Source organism: Dermochelys coriacea, chromosome 10 (assembly GCF_009764565.3).
Source record: "Dermochelys coriacea isolate rDerCor1 chromosome 10, rDerCor1.pri.v4, whole genome shotgun sequence".
NCBI lineage: Eukaryota > Metazoa > Chordata > Testudines > Dermochelyidae > Dermochelys > Dermochelys coriacea.
The window spans coordinates 50917381-50935042 of NC_050077.1; the positions used below are offsets into that span (position 1 = coordinate 50917381).

The 17662-nt window shown below is 42.8% G+C and overlaps 1 long non-coding RNA gene across 1 annotated transcript in view; it reads right to left on the reverse strand.

Annotated features, from left to right (window-relative positions):
• LOC119862810 overlaps nt 1–3797 on the reverse strand; it is a 100201-nt gene extending 96404 nt beyond the window's left edge. Inside the window, exon 1 of the long non-coding RNA XR_006274815.1 lies at nt 3689–3797. This is a non-coding gene — a long non-coding RNA (uncharacterized LOC119862810). The remainder of the gene's footprint in view (nt 1–3688) is intronic.
• Between the last annotated feature and the right edge of the window lie 13865 nt (nt 3798–17662).

Genomic DNA, 17662 nt, shown 5'->3' on the forward strand with positions numbered 1-17662 from the left:
GATCTCTTCAGAGTCACCTAAAATTCCTGCATGACAGGAACAGATACCAAATTATGGCCAAAGAGAGCCGGTCTTCCCCACTGAAGTAAATGGCAGGCACTTTTGTCATTGGCTTCAGTGAGAACAAAGTCAGAGCTATAGTGCCATAATTTCTATTTAACTAAAAGGATATCAGAGCAAAAACCTGAAGGCATTAAGGCATTAATATCTGAAGATCTTTCTGCTGACCACAAGGGAAGTAGAAATAGAGGAAGTCTTGCAGGTACTAGGAAGGGCTTAGTCTGCATCCCAGCTGAGGGGACCGCAGAGCCCTTCCATAACAGGTGTAGCTAAAAAATTGGTATCAGCTAGTGCGGGCAGAGAGAACTGAAAAGCCAGGAGAGTGAGGCAGGGAGGCGGCAGTGCCAAATCTGTTGTTGTCTGATTTGGAGCCAGAAAAAGGAGTTTTGTGCATTCCCTTTTTTTTGGAGGGGTCGTCTTTTTCAAGTGTTCTCTTTGCACATCTGGCTCTCACACATTTGGCTATCAGATCCTGTCCTGTGCAGATGCCCTGTAGAGTCAGAACAGGGAGCTCCTTCCCCCAGTACACTCAAGCAGCAACAGGGCAGGATAATCTGCTAGCAGTAGGATGGGTTCTCGCTCACTGGCACTCCATGACCCAAGGCAGCTTAGAGGTGCAGTCATGCCCTTGTCCTCACCATGCACATATGGTACAGTCTGCAGTACATATTGGATGGGGAGCACACTGCTGCTCCAGAAAGTAGCCTTATAAGGTGCTCACTCTCCAGAGTGTAGTCCCTCCTGCAAACCTCCACTGAGCCTTCTTGTGCTGTGGCAGGATGGCAGCTTAGGGACTCCTGGATAGCTGACCCTTTGTTTTTTTGTGCAGCTACTAACATCAAGGATAGGATTTTTGCCCTGTGTTCATGTGCGTATTAGAAATAACCTCACTGCAGTATGCAGTTTCTTTTAGAAAGCAAAATGGAAAACAAGGATTCCCTGCTCCCAGATTTAATCAGGGCAAATACCCTCCTCTGTCTAAGCCATGGGTCTGACTTTGCTCTCACTTAAACTGGTGTAAGTCAGGAGTAACTCAGCAAAGTCTGTGGAGTTACGCTAGTTTAAAATTGGCATGGCAGGAGAGTAAGTGCCAGTATTTATCAAAAGGATGACCCCAATACACAGTCACACTATTGCCTCTGATTTTTGAGGTATCAATAATTTGTGAGCTCCTTTGTACTTTAACAAAACAACCAAATTACTCCTGAGTTCTAATAAGCACAACTGGCATGAAGGAAAATAGAGGGGTTACAGAGATGAAGTCCTCATAATGATTTCCTTTCAGTTATCACTTATTACATCTACATAATAGAATCCAGAGAAAACTCTAATGATAGCAGATTCTGTCAGCATTCAAGACGCTGTGAAACTTCAGGAATTACACCCCATTATTGTCCTAAATTATAGATAACTTTCTCCCTTTAGTTGCTGATATGGAACATATTTTTTCTGCAAGGCAATTAGATAATGTCAGCACAAATTACTGCTTTCTACACAGCGCAGATGATAGGACCAGAGGCATTAAAGAAGCTTAAGAAAAGCAAATCAGAATAGACAGAAGGATCTGCTCTCCTTAACTTGGAAACAACAAATGTTTGTAGTAGCATGCTGGATAAGCCAAGATAGAAAAATATCTGGGTCACTCAAGAAGCTTTATAAGCTCCATGTAATGAAAAATCAAAACTGAAGTTTAGATTCTCGTGCAGGATGAAAGAAGAGCAACTGAAGTCTTTATCTTTAGATATCTCCTCTCTTCAGCTCTACACTGGATATTATACCACTATTACATATCAGTATATAAGCATTTGTATTGGCTAAACAGGAAAACCTTTATTTCTGGCTTTGTACATAGATTGTCAAAATAACCAGAATACGAATGCAGGGTTATTTAAAGAGCTTGTCTACCTGTCTTCCATTTGTTGGGCCTTTCCCAGTGGGGCACAATTGAAGAAAGGATAGAAGGAATGATAGGGAAGTTACATATCAGTGAAAGAAACACAAATTCCATAGCATTCTTTGTCACTTGATTTATTGATAATTAGTCCGAGTCTCAGAAATTACTCCCTTATCCTTCAGAGTTTTATTTCATTACCATTTGATTCCTGCACGGTGTTGCATTAAAAGTCAATGCTCTAGGTTGCCACCTGCTGTTTCATTGTTTACATTTCATTCTTTATCATTGAGAGAATGGGCCATAACAAGAAATCTTACAGGGGATTAGCAAAAACTACTAGGAGTCCTTGTGGCATCTTAGAGACTAACACATTTATTTGGGCATAAGATTTCATGAGCTAAAACCCACTTCATCAGATGCATGGAGTGGAAAATACAGAAGAGAGGTATACATACACAGCATATGAAAAGCTGGGAGTTGCCTTACCAAGTGTGTGTGTGGGGGGGTCAGTGCTAATAAGCCAGTTGAATTGAATTGGCTTGTTGGGGCGGGGGAAAGCTCAGTGCTAACAAGCCAATTCAATTCAATTGGTTCTTTAGCACTGACACCCCCCACTGACCCTCCCCCCCCCCCCCCCCACACACACACTTTTTAAGGCAACTCCCAGCTTTTCATATGCTGTGTATTTATACCTCTTTACTGTATTTTCCACTCCATGCATCTGATGAAGTGGGTTTTAGCTCATGAAATCTTATGCCCAAATAAATGTGTTAGTCTCTAAGGTGCCACAAGGACTCCTCATTGTTTTTGCAGATACAGACTAACACGGCTACCACTCTGAAACCTTACAGGGGATTGTTAACTATAGGCACAAATACTCCCTTTGCAGGAAATTCTGCTAGAGAGAGCTATACAGGAGGAAGCCTCTGAGAGATTCTCTTTATGAAGCACCCCCCAATCATTCTTGCCCCAGTCCAACTGCAGAACAAGCCCTGATGTCAACCCACAAACCCTGCAGATCCCCCAGGTTCTGCAGGGATCATCTTGTGACTAGGGCACTGGGATAGGATTCAAGAGAGCTGGGGTCAGCTGTTGTGGCTGTTATAGACATTCCCGCACTATCACAATCCTCTCATACCTTAAGCCACTGCACCTGGAGTCTGAAGATTAAAAACATGAGCACTGAGATTTTCATGTAATTAAGATTCTAGCCTTTACAGCTGTGGGGAAAAAAAAACTTGAAAATGTGACCTAACTGTACCCTAAAACTCAGAAACCATAAGACAGATAATAGGAACCTGACATTTAGTTGTATGTCATTCTACTCACCAACAGAGCACCCCCTGGTGTTGGACCATAGTATTGCAGGCATTTTCATCCCTAGCTCCTCCTTTTTTACCACTTCTTTAGTCCTGCAATAGTCCTTTAGTCCTGCAATCTTCCATAGCCCAGCCCTCAAGATAAGTCACCTCTTTCCAGTTCTGTCCCCTTCCAAGATAGCAACAGCCCAGCTAAAAAATCCACAGCAACATCCAAACGGAAGATCCTTCCACCCCCTCAGGCTGTGTTGAAGTTCCCTATTTTTCACCCCGATTCCCAGGGACTACAGAGTTCCTTCTTTGCTCCTTTGGCTGAGCACTGACTTCCAGAGTTTTTTCCATAGAGATCTCTCCCAACCATCTCCCCTCTACAGGGACCCTGGCAGCGTCTTCCAGGAACCTCCCTGTTTCTTACAGGTCTTATCTCAGGACCTTCCCACCAAAACCCAACCTGCTCCCTGTGGTTCTCTCCAGCCAGTCTTCATCAAGCCCTTCTCAGAGAGAGGGAACTCCCCTTATTTCTCTTCCTGGGATCTACTCCTTACTGAGTGGTCTTTCCTCTCTATCTACTTCTCCATGAGCTTTTCACAGCTGGGATCACTAATTGTAATTGAGTTACCAAATTAAGATCAGTTGGGGGGGTTAACTGCTAAACCACTGACAAGGCTGAGTGCAACTCCCCTTAAAGAGCCAGCCCGCCTGTCACATTAGTATTTAAAAATCTCAGGATTTTTAAGCAAGTCTCAATGTGGCAGGCAAAACTCATGATATTTGGAGTTAGTAATACTTCTGGGTGCAGATACAGTCAGCCCCAAACTTCCAAAAGTGCCATTGATAATGAGTGCCCAACCTGAGGCTTGTTAAGATGGCCCCTCTAGTGCAGGGGTTCTCAAACTTCATTTTACCGCGACCCCTTCTGACAACAAAAATTACTTCAGGACCCCAGGAGGGTGAACGAAGCCTGAGCCCGCCCGAGTCCCACTGCCCCGGGTGTGTGGGTGGGGGGGCATAGCCCGAGCCCCACTGCTCCGGCCTTGGGGGCCAAAGCTGAAGCTCAAGGGCTTGAGCCACAGGCAGGGGGCCTGCAACCTGAGTCCTGCCAACCAGGGCTGAAGCCCTTCGGCTTTGGTTTCAACCCTGGGCGGTGGGGCTTAGGCTTTAGCCTTGGGTCCCAACAAGTCTAAGCCAGCCCTAGCAAACATATTCAAAGGAGGTCGCAACCCACTTTGGGGTCCTGACCCACAGTTTGAGAACCACTGCTCTAGTGTATGTTAGAGGCCACAGAATGTCAGAGGGGAGAGGGTGTGTGTGAGGAGGTCAAGGGTCTGACTGCACCTCCAGAACAGCAAATCATATCCTCTTGGGTCATGGAGCATCAGTGGACACGTTAGCCAGGATTCCATACTAGGTGTACAGAGTACTAACAGGATATCCTGTCCTGCTGCTGTTTGAGTGTGCTGTGGGGGAAAAGCTCCCTGTTCTGTCTGACTCCGCAATGCATCCACACAGCACAGGGTAAGATCTGGCACAGTCTATCAGAGCACAACCACTCCCTTTCTTAGATTTTATCTACACTAGTCACTTCCAGCTCATGTAGACGTACACGTGCTAGCTGGGATAGTATGCTAAAAACAGCAGTGTAGCCACAGCTACATGCGGAGCAGGATGGGCTAGGCACACTGAATACGATCCCATCTGAAACCCTAAGTACACACTCGGGGTGACTAGTTAGTCCTGTTGTGGCTGTGCTACTATTTTCAGTGTGCTAGCTCAATGAGAGCTAGCGCGGGTGCCTCTACCCAAGGTGGAAATGACCCCCTCCCCCTCCACCTCAGTGTAGACATGGTCTTATTATCCTTTTGCTGGCCAAATGTCTGCGTAAAATCAGAGAGTGCAGACCAGAGTGTGACTAGAGAATATTTGAAAGAGACGAAAAAGAGGAACACACAAAACTCCTCTTCCTTGCTCTAATTCAGAGAAAACAGCATCCAAAATTGTGATCACTGCGACACATGCCTTACCCTCCTCCTGAGTGTAGTGCATTTCCAGGGAATCTCCATAGGGCTGGGAGAGTCGTCGATTCCAAGACCAAAAAGGACCACTGTGATAATCTAGTCTGACCTCTTATAGACCACAGGACACAAAACTTCCCCAGGACAATTCCTAGAGCAGATATTTTAGAAAAACAGAGCCTGCTGGACTCCATCCTGCTTCCACACAGTCCCCTCTCTAGGTGGATCTTGGAGTCACAATCAGGATGTATGTTCTCATGCTGGTATTTTTCACAGTGAACTCAATCCAGTCCCCTCTGAAATCAGTGGGAATTATGACAATGAATTCAGTGGAAGGAGGACTGGGTCAACCCAAAGTACTACAGGTTTCAGAGTAGCAGCCATGTTAGTCTGTATTCTCAAAAAGAAAAGGAGTACTTGTGGCACCTTAGAGACTAACAAATTTATTAGAGCATAAGTTTTCGTGAGTTACAGCTCACTTCATTGGAGCCACAAGTACTCCTTTTCTTTTTTCCAAAATACTACAGTATTCAATAGTAATATTCGAAAACACTACAGCTTACAACAGAGATACTGCAGAAAAAGCAAACAGGCACAGGAGCTCAGAAGACATATAGGCAATTGAAACTCAGGTAGGAGACAGTCGGAACTACAGCTAGGATTTACGGGAGTCAGTGAAAGTCAATGGCAGCTGGGTGCCCAATTCCTTTAGGTCTCTGGAACTCCCATCCCACATCTCCGGGAAGGAAAGAAGAGGCAATGGAGGGAGAGCTACACGTGTGCATGTGTTTATGGGTGAGGTGGTTGAACTAATTATTCCAGGCACTCCCTTGCTCACTCTTGTAAGCTGTTTACAATAAGATAATATTCTCCTTGCGGTTACTAGAGGTGGATCTCGATGCTACAATGCTCACTCAAAAAATGCTTACATTACCCTGATGCTGCCCTCACAATGTCTCCTCCTTTGTTTTAGAATGAACTTCCAAATGTAACATTTCCTCAGAACTTTTCCAGGGGAAATTTCCTCAGGAACCTTTCCCAATGGTGCATTAACAAACAGCGACAATACCTTTAACTTGAGTTGTATATGAAATGAGCGCCTATGGTGGAATCGTTTGGGAGCACTAAGCACACCATAGAAGATGATTGTTTCCATCCCACACTGGGTTTTATGCCATGAACCCCTCACTGGTAACCCTTATTGAATGGCAGGTGGTTTATGGTGCTTGTAAGAAATGAACACGTATTGCAGAAAACCACTACTTTTCTACGTATGGAAAACTCATTTTATTTGTGCATATAGCAAAGCAAATATAACTTGTTCTCCTTCAAGAATTGATCATAAAGGCTTACATTATTGAAACAAATGATGCCCTGTCAAGAGCTTGAAATTTTATAGAAAGGATGGGCAAGGAGACTTCCCTCCTCCCCTCCCCACTTGCCCACCCCTCAGGGTTCTGAGAGTATACAAGAGCATTCCCCGCCCCCCAAATTTGTTTTTGCTTTCTGATTCCTTTTAATTGCTGAAAGTGCAAGGAGCGTAGAGATCACTCATTGTGTTTTAAGAGCCAATGTAAAGAGCTTAACAAAAGGTAGCCATTTGCAGGGCACAACAAGTTTTATACACCCTGGAACTATGTATTATTAATTATTATTATTATGCTACGTATTATTGAGAGCTATCTACTCACTCTTCATCTGTCAACCATTTACATATCTATGGCTACCTTTCATAACTTCTCTCTTCTTGTAGTGAAAACCTAGTAATTTTAATTATGTGCATACTCTTTGAAATCACTGGGCAACTTCACAGGTCTTCCATTTTGTGTGGTTCCAGTCTGAATACCTTCCTTCTCCTGTCGTTTCCCCTTGGGAGATTTCTGTGCTGCTAGATTTTCTGGTATCACCTTTGACAACTCCTGAGGGTTGCCTATAAATGACCTCCTTTCACAGACCCTGCATCTGCATCAGTGTGAGGGGAACTCACCCCAGGCGTCTGTTGATGAAAGCTGCTCCCTGGTTGCTCTATTTTTTCCCACTGCATACTACACATTTACATTTCTACTAACTGCCTGTGTGCTGAAACGGCAGCCATTACAGCTCTCTCCAATACACTTCACTTTTGTATATATATTTTTTTTCTCAGTCTAAAATAAATCACTTTAATCTGAAGCGCTCTGGTTGCTCTTTGTGTACAAAAAAGCATAATGGAAAATTGTGATATTGAGCTTAATCCTGCTCCTATTGAAATAACTGGCACAAATCTCTTAATTTCAGTGGGAGCAACATCTATCTTCACGATCCCATTGTGTCCTTTTACTGTTCATGCAGAATAAGAAATTGGATTTTTAAAAGTCCTTCCTAAACACAGTAAAAATACAAAGGAAATTCAATAAAACCCTTTTGTGATGCACTTTACAAGATCATTGAGGATCAGCAGCACTCAACACGCAGAAACATGGAAAATGGAAGTTAGAAGCCCTGTGGTCTCTGACTTCATGGGTTTGGACCAAACCCTTAATGTAATTTTAATGTTGTTCACACTGAATCATTGATGATGCTGGCTATTTCTCGGGGTGTATTTTATCAGGAATTTAGCAGGTTTTAAAACCACATTTTTTTCTCTTAGCCACCAATTAAAAAAATAAAAATAAAAACGTGAAAAGCACATTTCTGACAATTAGTCCTTATCTAGGACTGCTGTCAAACTAGATTTATGAACTATTATACTGCTTTACATTTTAGATGTGTCTACTGCTCTTACACGGCTGGTTGAATCCCCACAGAGAACTGGAAATCAGGCAGGAAACAATCTGCAAATATCTGAAAGGTGTAAACAAAAGGCTAGATTGTGACTGTGCTAATGCCCCCCCCCCCAACTCCTGTGTGCAAGGAACTGGGCACAGTTAGGCTGGAAAGCAGGGACCTATGAGGACCCAGAAGGAAGGACAGCTCACACCCCTCACTTTCAAACACTGCCAGAGCTGCTAGTCTGGCATGTGAAGTGCCAGGAGGAACTGTGTCCAAGTCAGTCAGAATTCTTCCAAAGGGTCACACTGCAGCGCAGCCCTTCCCTTTCCCCTCCACTGAAATCCAAAGGAGATGGAATAATTGTTTCGGACTCTGTTGTGCTTGTTAGATGCTGTGCTGTGCTGCACTGCAGGATGCATGGAGCTGCACTGGCCAAGGGTGGCCCACTGTGCTATTGGGAGACGTTTGCCTTAGGAAAGCAGAATGGCCCTTGGAGTTCCAAGCCTCTCAGAAGCTGCATGCCCACAGTTTCTGGGGTGCATGTTACTTAATCCTGCTCTCTACTGCAGATGTATGCACTGGGGGGACTGGAGCTATGTTTGCTCTACCTGCAGCCATCCTTCCCTACATTCCTTGTGCTGAATGCTATGAGGATGTAGTAGACAGGATGCAGCCCCAGCACTTCCCAGAGCACAGGGCTACAATTCTCCCTGGCACTTACATGAGTCACACATGAGCTGGGAGAAGGGCTGTTCACACCCATCTCTATTTCACATCACCGAGAGGGCTGGGCACAATCTGTGGTGCACTAGAATTTAACTAAGAGACATGGGATGAAACTAAGAAAGCAAAATAGAGGTTGAATCTTAGGAAATCTTTCCAGGTTCAAGACACTTTGGACAGTGAACCTCTCTCCTGTGGTGGGTATTCAGCATTGGCCTAACACTACTCCCATTACAGTCAATGGGAGTTTTGCCATGGAATTCAATGGGAGCAGAGTTAGACCAGTGCAAAGTGCTTTTGAAAAGCCCATCACACTGGAAGCACCAGGAGCCTCATTTAAACTAGAATGGACAAAGCCTTAAGAATGGTCTGGCCGTGGTTGGAGGACCTAACAGGATTTTTCCATTTCTAACTACTGTAATTCTATCATTGCCCAATAGGTAGAAATACTGTTGTCAATGTATTTATTTCTGCATTTCTCTTTCCTCAGTCTTCTTAACTAGAAGTATTTGCCTGATATTAAGCAGGAAGGGTGTCTATTTCTAGTATACCCATTGTACCCTGACGGGTTCCATTAAAGTTAGGAGAGTTAAGTTAGGGGGCTGGGGAGGAAGAAGCTTTTTACTCCCTCCCCATCACTACGCAGCCACATAAGGACCAGGCAGAATCTAGTCTGTAATAATGACTGGAGCAGCCAACTGCAATATCAAAAATGGTTCAGTCACATGAATTGCTATAAAGCTTTTATAAGTTGCTTCTAGGAAAATCTGCTGTTTGGGCCTGATCTGTTTGATTACAGTGGGTCTTGAAGGCATTTAGCACCTTTCAGGATCATGCCCAAAATAGCAGACTTTTCAGTGAATGCCTCTTTTTCTGTACATATATTAAAAACAGACAACTCCCTCCCCTCTGCTAATAGGAGCTGAGGTATGAATCCCATCATGATATAATTACACTTCATAGTTTGGTAACAGTTTCCATCTCTGCATCCCTAAGCATTTACAAACACTGGATAAGCCTTTCAAGGTAAGTAAGTCATTATCCTCATTTTACAACTGGGGAAACTGAGGCACAGAGCTGGTAAAGGACATACCCCAAAAAAACACAGGAAGCCCATAGCAAAGCCAAAATTAGGCCCAAATCTCCTGCCTTCCTGTTTTGTATCCTAACTACAAAATCATCCTTCCCCTCTAGCACCTTGTGCTAACCACAATTTTAAAATCTACCATCACATGTGATACTGCAGCTCCAAATGCTCATTTAAAGTAGCAAAATTTTCTCTGCATTGTCAGTTCAGCCCTTTTCTGGTGTGTGTTGAGGAGACTGTCAGCAAATATAGTGTTCTCAGTTTCTTCGTTGAGTTGCCAATGTGGAAGATGTAAACCTTTGAACCTGACAGCAGACAGATTCCATGTTCCAAGCACATTGGTCTTATAAAATGATAGAAAAAGAACTAATATATTGCAAGGTCTCATTCTACACGCCTTCTGTGGGCAAAACTGCCATTAAAAATCAAGGGACTGGGCCTCAAGCAGTGAGACAGTTTGTAATATGCAATTCTGCTTCATTGAAGAACTCTGGTGTGCAAGAATTCAACACAGCTTCTAACAGAACTGCAGGATTTGGCCCTGTATAATTAAAATCCACATACATATTCAGAATTTTCTGTGTGTTTGAATCACAGCACATGCTTCTGATGGTCAGTGTAGCTTTTTTCAGAAGATTACTGGTTACAGAATAAATATACAACAGAACATAAGTGAAAGCGTATCACCATTTAAATCAGAAATTTAAATATATTATGATGTTTTTGTTTCAGCACAGAGTACAACAACTCTTTTATCTATAATATTGGGATAGGTGTGTTTTATCTAAGAGGAAGTGTAGTACATTTTATTACAAGAGTGCATAGTGCATGTACGAAGCAGTGTTCTCTGCAGGATTTCACTCTAGGATACCATGCACACATTTTAGTGTGCATGGAAAGGGATGAAAATGAAATATCAGGAGGTAATTGTTAAAGGGGAATAAAATTACTATTTCTGGTGAAGCTGGAATGTCTGATATCAGTGCTAAGTATTATCATCAGAGATATATCAAAGCAGATAAAATGCTATCAGTTGCCCATGAGGTGTTATACAAAAGATGGGTACAGGGCTCAGTTAGGAGGATTTAGTAGATAAGGGAATGCAGTTCCTCTTGTCAAAATAAAGTACTTAGGTGTCTAAAGGTAAGAAATGGAGTTCCTTTTTTTAGCATTTATCTTTCATATTCTTGATTCAAAAAGAAAGCCCCCACAGTACGCTTAAGCCACAAAGCTCCTTTACCTGCTAAGATCTAATCCCAACTGTACACATTCATTATTTAGCCCTTCCTTATTAAATTACATCAGACCATCAGACCATGATGTTCAAGAATGAATTCAGTGACTCTTACAGGGTCCTTTGAAAGGGCTTGATCCCAGGTGTCAGATCCAAAGAGTGTCATTTTCCCTACAACATTACATTCAAAAGCACAGGCAGGTGTTAAATCTTGCTTCCAACACAACTTGCAGAGTGGATACATCTCAGTCCCAGCTCTACTGATTTTCATTCCTGCGGTGCGTCCTGTTCATAGTCTCATAATAGTGGATATTATTTTCTGAGATGCTTTGATATCAGAGGATCCTTTATCTTTTGATTATTTATTTCAGCTACTATTTTTCTAGATGGGGGTCAATATTCTCAACTGTCCTCATTCCTACTTGAATTTCTGATCTTCCAATTTTGGCTCGATCATCATCTATCTCACTTCCATATATACCAACCTGTGATGGAATCCATAGAAAAGTCAATTTTATTGCCTTGCTCCCTGATTCTCCAAGCCTTCTTATGAAATGCATATATGATAGCATTCTAGTTTCTTCAAAAAGGAACTCAGGATCGCCACTTGCAAGTTCTGTGGTTCCATTCTTTCCTTTTGAAGAGAGATAATCCAATCCAGACAGGGTCTCCAGGTAGGCCAACAAAAAACTTGTTGCCAACACTAGTAAAGGTTGTTGAAGGATCTGCATGAATGAGCATTGACACTACCTTTATCTATTCCTAGGAAGAAATAATGTATCTGAGGTTTTTCTATAGCACTTAACTTCATAGAATCAAATATCAGAAACAAGACTAATGTAGTCTCTGTGCTATATGCAAGCCAAAAGCCAGACTGAGGAGAATGTGAAGACTCCCTATGATGACAACTTTCACCACATCCTTTTTGATAACAATCCCTAAGAAGAGAAAGTTAGAGACAGAATAATTAATGAGATCACTAATGTTACAAGAGAAGTGTTAAAAAAACTTCACCTTGTTCAGATGAAGCAGCTTGGCTACATAGTTATATAAGCTGATGAGAACTTTGGTAGCAGCTCCCACTGAATACTGAGGCATGTCTGGGGTTTTAGTCCTTCAGAATGCCCATGGGCACTCTGGGATCATGAAATTCCACTACTGTTATACTTCTCTGGAACAATGGACATATCAACTTAAAGAATGATACACACGGGTAAAGGAGACAGAGCCTTCTCAGCAACAGGCCAACATCTGAGGACCTCATGGCCTAAGGAAATCAGACTGACCATTAATCTCACTACCTTCAGAATAAAATGTAAAACTTATACCCACATTGTAGCATTCTCACAATAAATGAACTACTAATGCGGGGGGTGGGAGGGTGGCAGTAGAGAGACACTGATCCATAGGTGTATATTTGACAGGTGAATTTGTAAAATATACAAATCCTATAGTGAGGGGTTTGGGACCATTCTAATCTGCAATCTTATTGAGCCTATCATTGTAGGATAAAAGTGCCACATCAATGGGTCTTACTTTGATTCCACCTATAAAGGACTCAAACTCTCCACTCTCCTTGATTTAGGGTGGTCATGTTTAAAAACTTTACAGTTTTCCATTTGCAACTAGGCAACATTGCCACAGCATTTATGGCATCCCCTATACTTAGTATGGGGAATACTGTGATATCATTTAGTGACAAAGATAATTGAATAACGTCTGCTATAAAGACTGGTCTCATCCCTGGTGGTTTTCTTCCAGAAAGATATTACCAAGTCATTCAGGGCAGGCCTCTGCAATGAGATAAGTGTTGCATTGTGTCCTAAAAGAAGGAAGACTTGGGCTCATCCTTGAACTCTGGTGCTAAGGAACTCCTCTGCCTACAGCCCTCCACCTAGAATAGCCCTGGTCCTGGCTCCCAAGCAATGTGCCTGGGGCTCTCAGATTCTCCAGGTAGCTGCAACCATTGTGGTGAGGTGCCGAAGGAGAAGTGGTCACTGAGGTAGCTTGATCTAAGCCCAGTAATGACTTTGAAGATCAGGATCAGCATCTTGAAAAGGATCTTGAATTGGACAGGGAATCTATACAGAATATGGATCCTTGTTGAGAAGTGGTCTTCTGAGTTTATCTTGCTTAGGATAATCTCCTACTGTATATTTTCCACTTCTGAGAATACATTCACCTTTTAAGGCTTTAAAAGTTTTTGCCCAGCAGGGAATTTTAGTTAATCTCCTTGTTATAGGGCACACCACTCACTACTGAATTGGCGCCTCCTCTTCTGGACAGTCTGGGGGTTAGCTCAAGGACAACACTCCCACATCCACCGTTTGCACCCCATCACTCTGCCTCCGCATCTGCCAGCAGCCTCTCCAGGAACTGCTGTGCCCTCTTCATCACTGGGTCCTCCAGCCATGTCACCAGCTCTGTTTCTTCACCCTTACCTCAGGGCCTCAGCATGTCAGTCCTAGCAGCCAGCCAGGAGCTTCCTCTTGCTCCCTGCCAGAAACTGCTCTGTCCATGGTGCTAGCTTCCATCCACCTGCTAGGAACCCAGTCCTCCCTTCTTGAGCTCCAGGCAGTGACTAAACTCTGGCCCAGCAGCTTCTTTTATGTGAGCCCACTGGGGCCTGATTGGTTGCTCCCTGCAGCCTTTCCCTGATTGGCTGCGCCCAATGCAGCATCTCTAGGCCACTTGGAGGACTCCCCTCCACTGCTCACTCCTGGGGTTAACCCCTTCTACACCTCTGTGAGGTAGATACCCCATCACACTCCTCTTTCGTGCATCTTGCCTCCACATTTTTTAAGAAATCAATAAGATCTCCTTGTGAAGACACCATTGCTTTATCAAGCTGGAGTGCACCTCCTAGTTTTTCCTTTTATGCCATGTTGTTCTGGAGTGGCAGTTTCATAGTTCACCTCCCCTGGCCTTCTACCGATGTTATAGGAACTTGGCCAAACTGGTACAACAGAAGTTTATTTTCACAACTAAGCAAATAGCACCTGTGTTTTAAAACCTCTTGCAAAAAAGTTCTGCACTTTTCTGACAGCCCTCTGGATGGAATTCACCTCAGGAACAACCCATTGAAATTCTACATATAATTTTGGGGAACAATAATTTCTTCCTGAGACATCAGTACTAAATTCTCAAGAAACTAACTCTTGTTTTCAGTGAACTTTAGTGTTCAGGAACCAAGCACAGAATTTAGGGCCAAATCCTGAGTTCCTCACTCAGTTTTTATTCAGTCATAATCAGTGGCAGTGTTGCCTATGTAAAGACTGAGTTACAAGTCAGTAAGAACCTTCAGGTTTGGCTATTAGGCACAATGTTGTGAGATTCCAAAAAAAAGACCCTCTCCCTGCTGAGTGTTATGAGCCATCTCTGTTTGTTTTCTCATCTCACATTAGATTTGCTGTTTGTGATTAGAAAACCAAATATCAAATTGCCAAGAAAAATAAATGGCCCATCAGTGTCTATGCCTGCAAGCCTCAGAAATCAGCCTGTATCCTAGCTTCAGATTCCTCAAATCCAGCTAGCAAATGGCTCCACTGGATATTTGCATCTTCAAACATTTCTTAAAAAATGTTCACTACATCTTGTTCTTGCTGATGTTGGCAATTTGATCCATAGTTAAATGTTTGTGTAAAGAAATTCTACCTGAATTATTTATTAGCCATTCATCTTTTTTAACTTCAATGCATGACCTTTAAATTAAATATTCTTTCAAACAATTTCTTGGCATCAACTCAGTCCTGTCCTTTAAGGGTTGTACACAGAGTTTTAATGGAATTGTCCCTTTGAGCTCTAATTCACCAGTTGGGCTAGATTCTTCACTCAGTGTGGTGTAAATAGGGAGTGATTTCATAGAGGCCATTGGTGCTGCACCAATGTAAAACTGATGCAAATAAGAGCAGAATCAGGTCCCGTGTCCTCATACATGGATCGCTTCTTCAGGATATAAAGATTGGTTTTGTGGTACTTAAAACTGGCAAATACATGATTGCCTGCTACTGGGATGAAGCAATGTGAATGAAATTGGTCCCCATCCAGACAGCTAACACAAGGCCTATGCATCACTTAAGTCCCTGCAAACCCTTATTTTGAAGGCTTAAGTGGTGCATAGGCCTCGTGTCAGCTATCTGGATGGGGACCTATTTTATCCACAATGCTTCATTTGAGAGAACAGCATTCTAGTTACATCTATTGCTGTGAAATAAAAAGATGGGTCTTGCTGCTGGTGCATCTGCTTTGGATATACAGGTGCTATCTTTAGGGTCCAACAGATGAAAGACAGTTATTCTGCCATAGAAACATAATGGCATGAAATATTAGCGTGTTCTCTATTGATCTGGATTATTAAAAGGGAGGTCATTCACAAGGTGATATATTGGTATGAAACATCATCTTGAAAACTCTAAACTCACTTAATTCACTAAATCGGATGATCACTCAAACTGATCTGGACAGACCCTCAAATGCTCCAGTTCCCTCAGCCTCTCCTCATAAATCATGTGTTCAAGTCCCCTAATCATTTTTGTTGCCCTCCGCTGGATTCTTTCCAATTTTTCCACATCCTTCTTGTAGTGTGGGGCCCAAAACTGGACACAGTACTTCAGATGAGGCCTCACCAATGTCGAATAGAAGGGAATGATCACATCCCTCGATCTGCTGGCAATGCCCCTACTTATACAGCCCAAAATGCCGTTAGCCTTCTTGGCAACAAAGGCACACTGTTGACTCATATCCAGTATCTCATCCACTGTAACCCCTAGGTCCTTTTCTGCAGAACTGCTGCCTAGCCATTCGGTCCCTAGTCTATAGCGGTGCATGGGATTCTTCTGTCCTAAGTGCAGGACTCTGCACTTGTCTTTATTGAACCTCCTCAGATTTCTTTTGGCTCAATCCTCTAATTTGTCTAGGTCCCTCTGTGTCCTATCCCTACCCTCCAGGGTATCTACCTCTCCTCCCAGTTTAGTGTCATCTGCAAACTTACCTGTTGAGCCCGATGATCTAGCCAGCTTTCTATCCACCTTATAGTCCATTCATCCAGCCCATATTTCTTTAACTTGCTGGCAAGAATACTGTGGGAGACCGTATCAAAAGCTTTGCTCAAGTCAAAGAATAAACATGTTCACTGCTTTTCCCTCATCCACGGAGCCAGTTATCTCATCATAGAAGGCAATTAGATTAGTCAGGCATGACTTGCCCTTGGTGAATCCATGCTGACTGTTCCTGATCACTTTCCTCTGCTTTAAGTGCTTCATAATTGATTCCATGAGGACCTGCTTCATGATTTTTCCAGGGACTGAGGTGAGGCTGACTGGCCTATAGTTCCCTGGATCCTCCTCCTTCCCTTTTTTAAAGATGGGCACTAAATTAGCCTTTTTCCAGTTATCTGGGACCTCCCCTCATCACCATAAGTTTTCAAAGATAATGGCCAATGGCTCTGCAATCACATCCGCCAACTCCTTTAGCACCCTCGGATGCAGCGCATCTGGCCCCATGGACTTGTGCTTGTCCAGCTTCTCTAAATAGTCCTGAAACCACTTCTTTCTCCACAGAGGGCTGGTCACTTCCTCCCCATGCTGTGCTGCCCAGTGCAGTAGTCTGGAAGCTGACCTTGTTTGTGAAGACAGAGGCAAAAAAAGCATTGAGTACATTAGCTTTTTCCACATCTTCTGTCACTAGGTTGCCTCTGTGACAGTGCACCCCATAACGCTTTATGGAAATATGCTTATGAATATATATGACATAACTGGAATATGTTCTATGCTACATATGCCATGTAACATATCTATGCAAAGGTTATGATCTACTGAATCTATTAATCCTATTTGTATGCATGTATCATTTTTGTATTCGAAGTTATGAATATTAGCCATGTACTGGCTTGATTACTAAATAACCTTAGTAAAGCATTTGGTCAGTTCCTGGAGAAAGGAATTTGCAAAGTCAAGTGCCCAGTCAAGAAGCACTTAAGGAATAGTGCATCTTGGAATGCTCCAATCCACATAAGAAGTCTTCCTGGAGACATTCAAGATGCCATGTGGCCAATGGCTTCTGCCTGTAAAAATGTGAGTCATGCATGGACATGTGACTTGCCCAGGTGACTCCAGAACTCCAGAACTTGGAGCTGGACTTTGCAAAGGAGAAAGGAGGGGGCTCCATCCACAAGAGAAAGTCTATTTAAGACCGTGGGAGACCCCTCCATTTGGTCACACAGAGCTGATGAAAACATCACTCAACTTTGATTAGATGAGCTATGACCCAGGTTTAATTAAATTTAATTAATTAATTAATTAATTAAATGTTCACTCAGATGAAAGGTGCTACAGAAATGCAAATATTGATGTATTTACTTTCCCATTAGACATTTTTCTGTGGCAATTTTCATCAGTAAAGTGATAGCCATTCTGCTAGTTCAAATATTTACCAAGCCAATCTGTAGCTTCTCTTCAATTCACTTTAACCACACAATAAAACCTAAATTTCAGTTCAACATTATGACTACTTGAGGGAAAAGTTTTTTTCACTTGGAAGCAATTTCGTTTTGCGGTGGTGTTCTTGTATCTGTACCAGTATCAT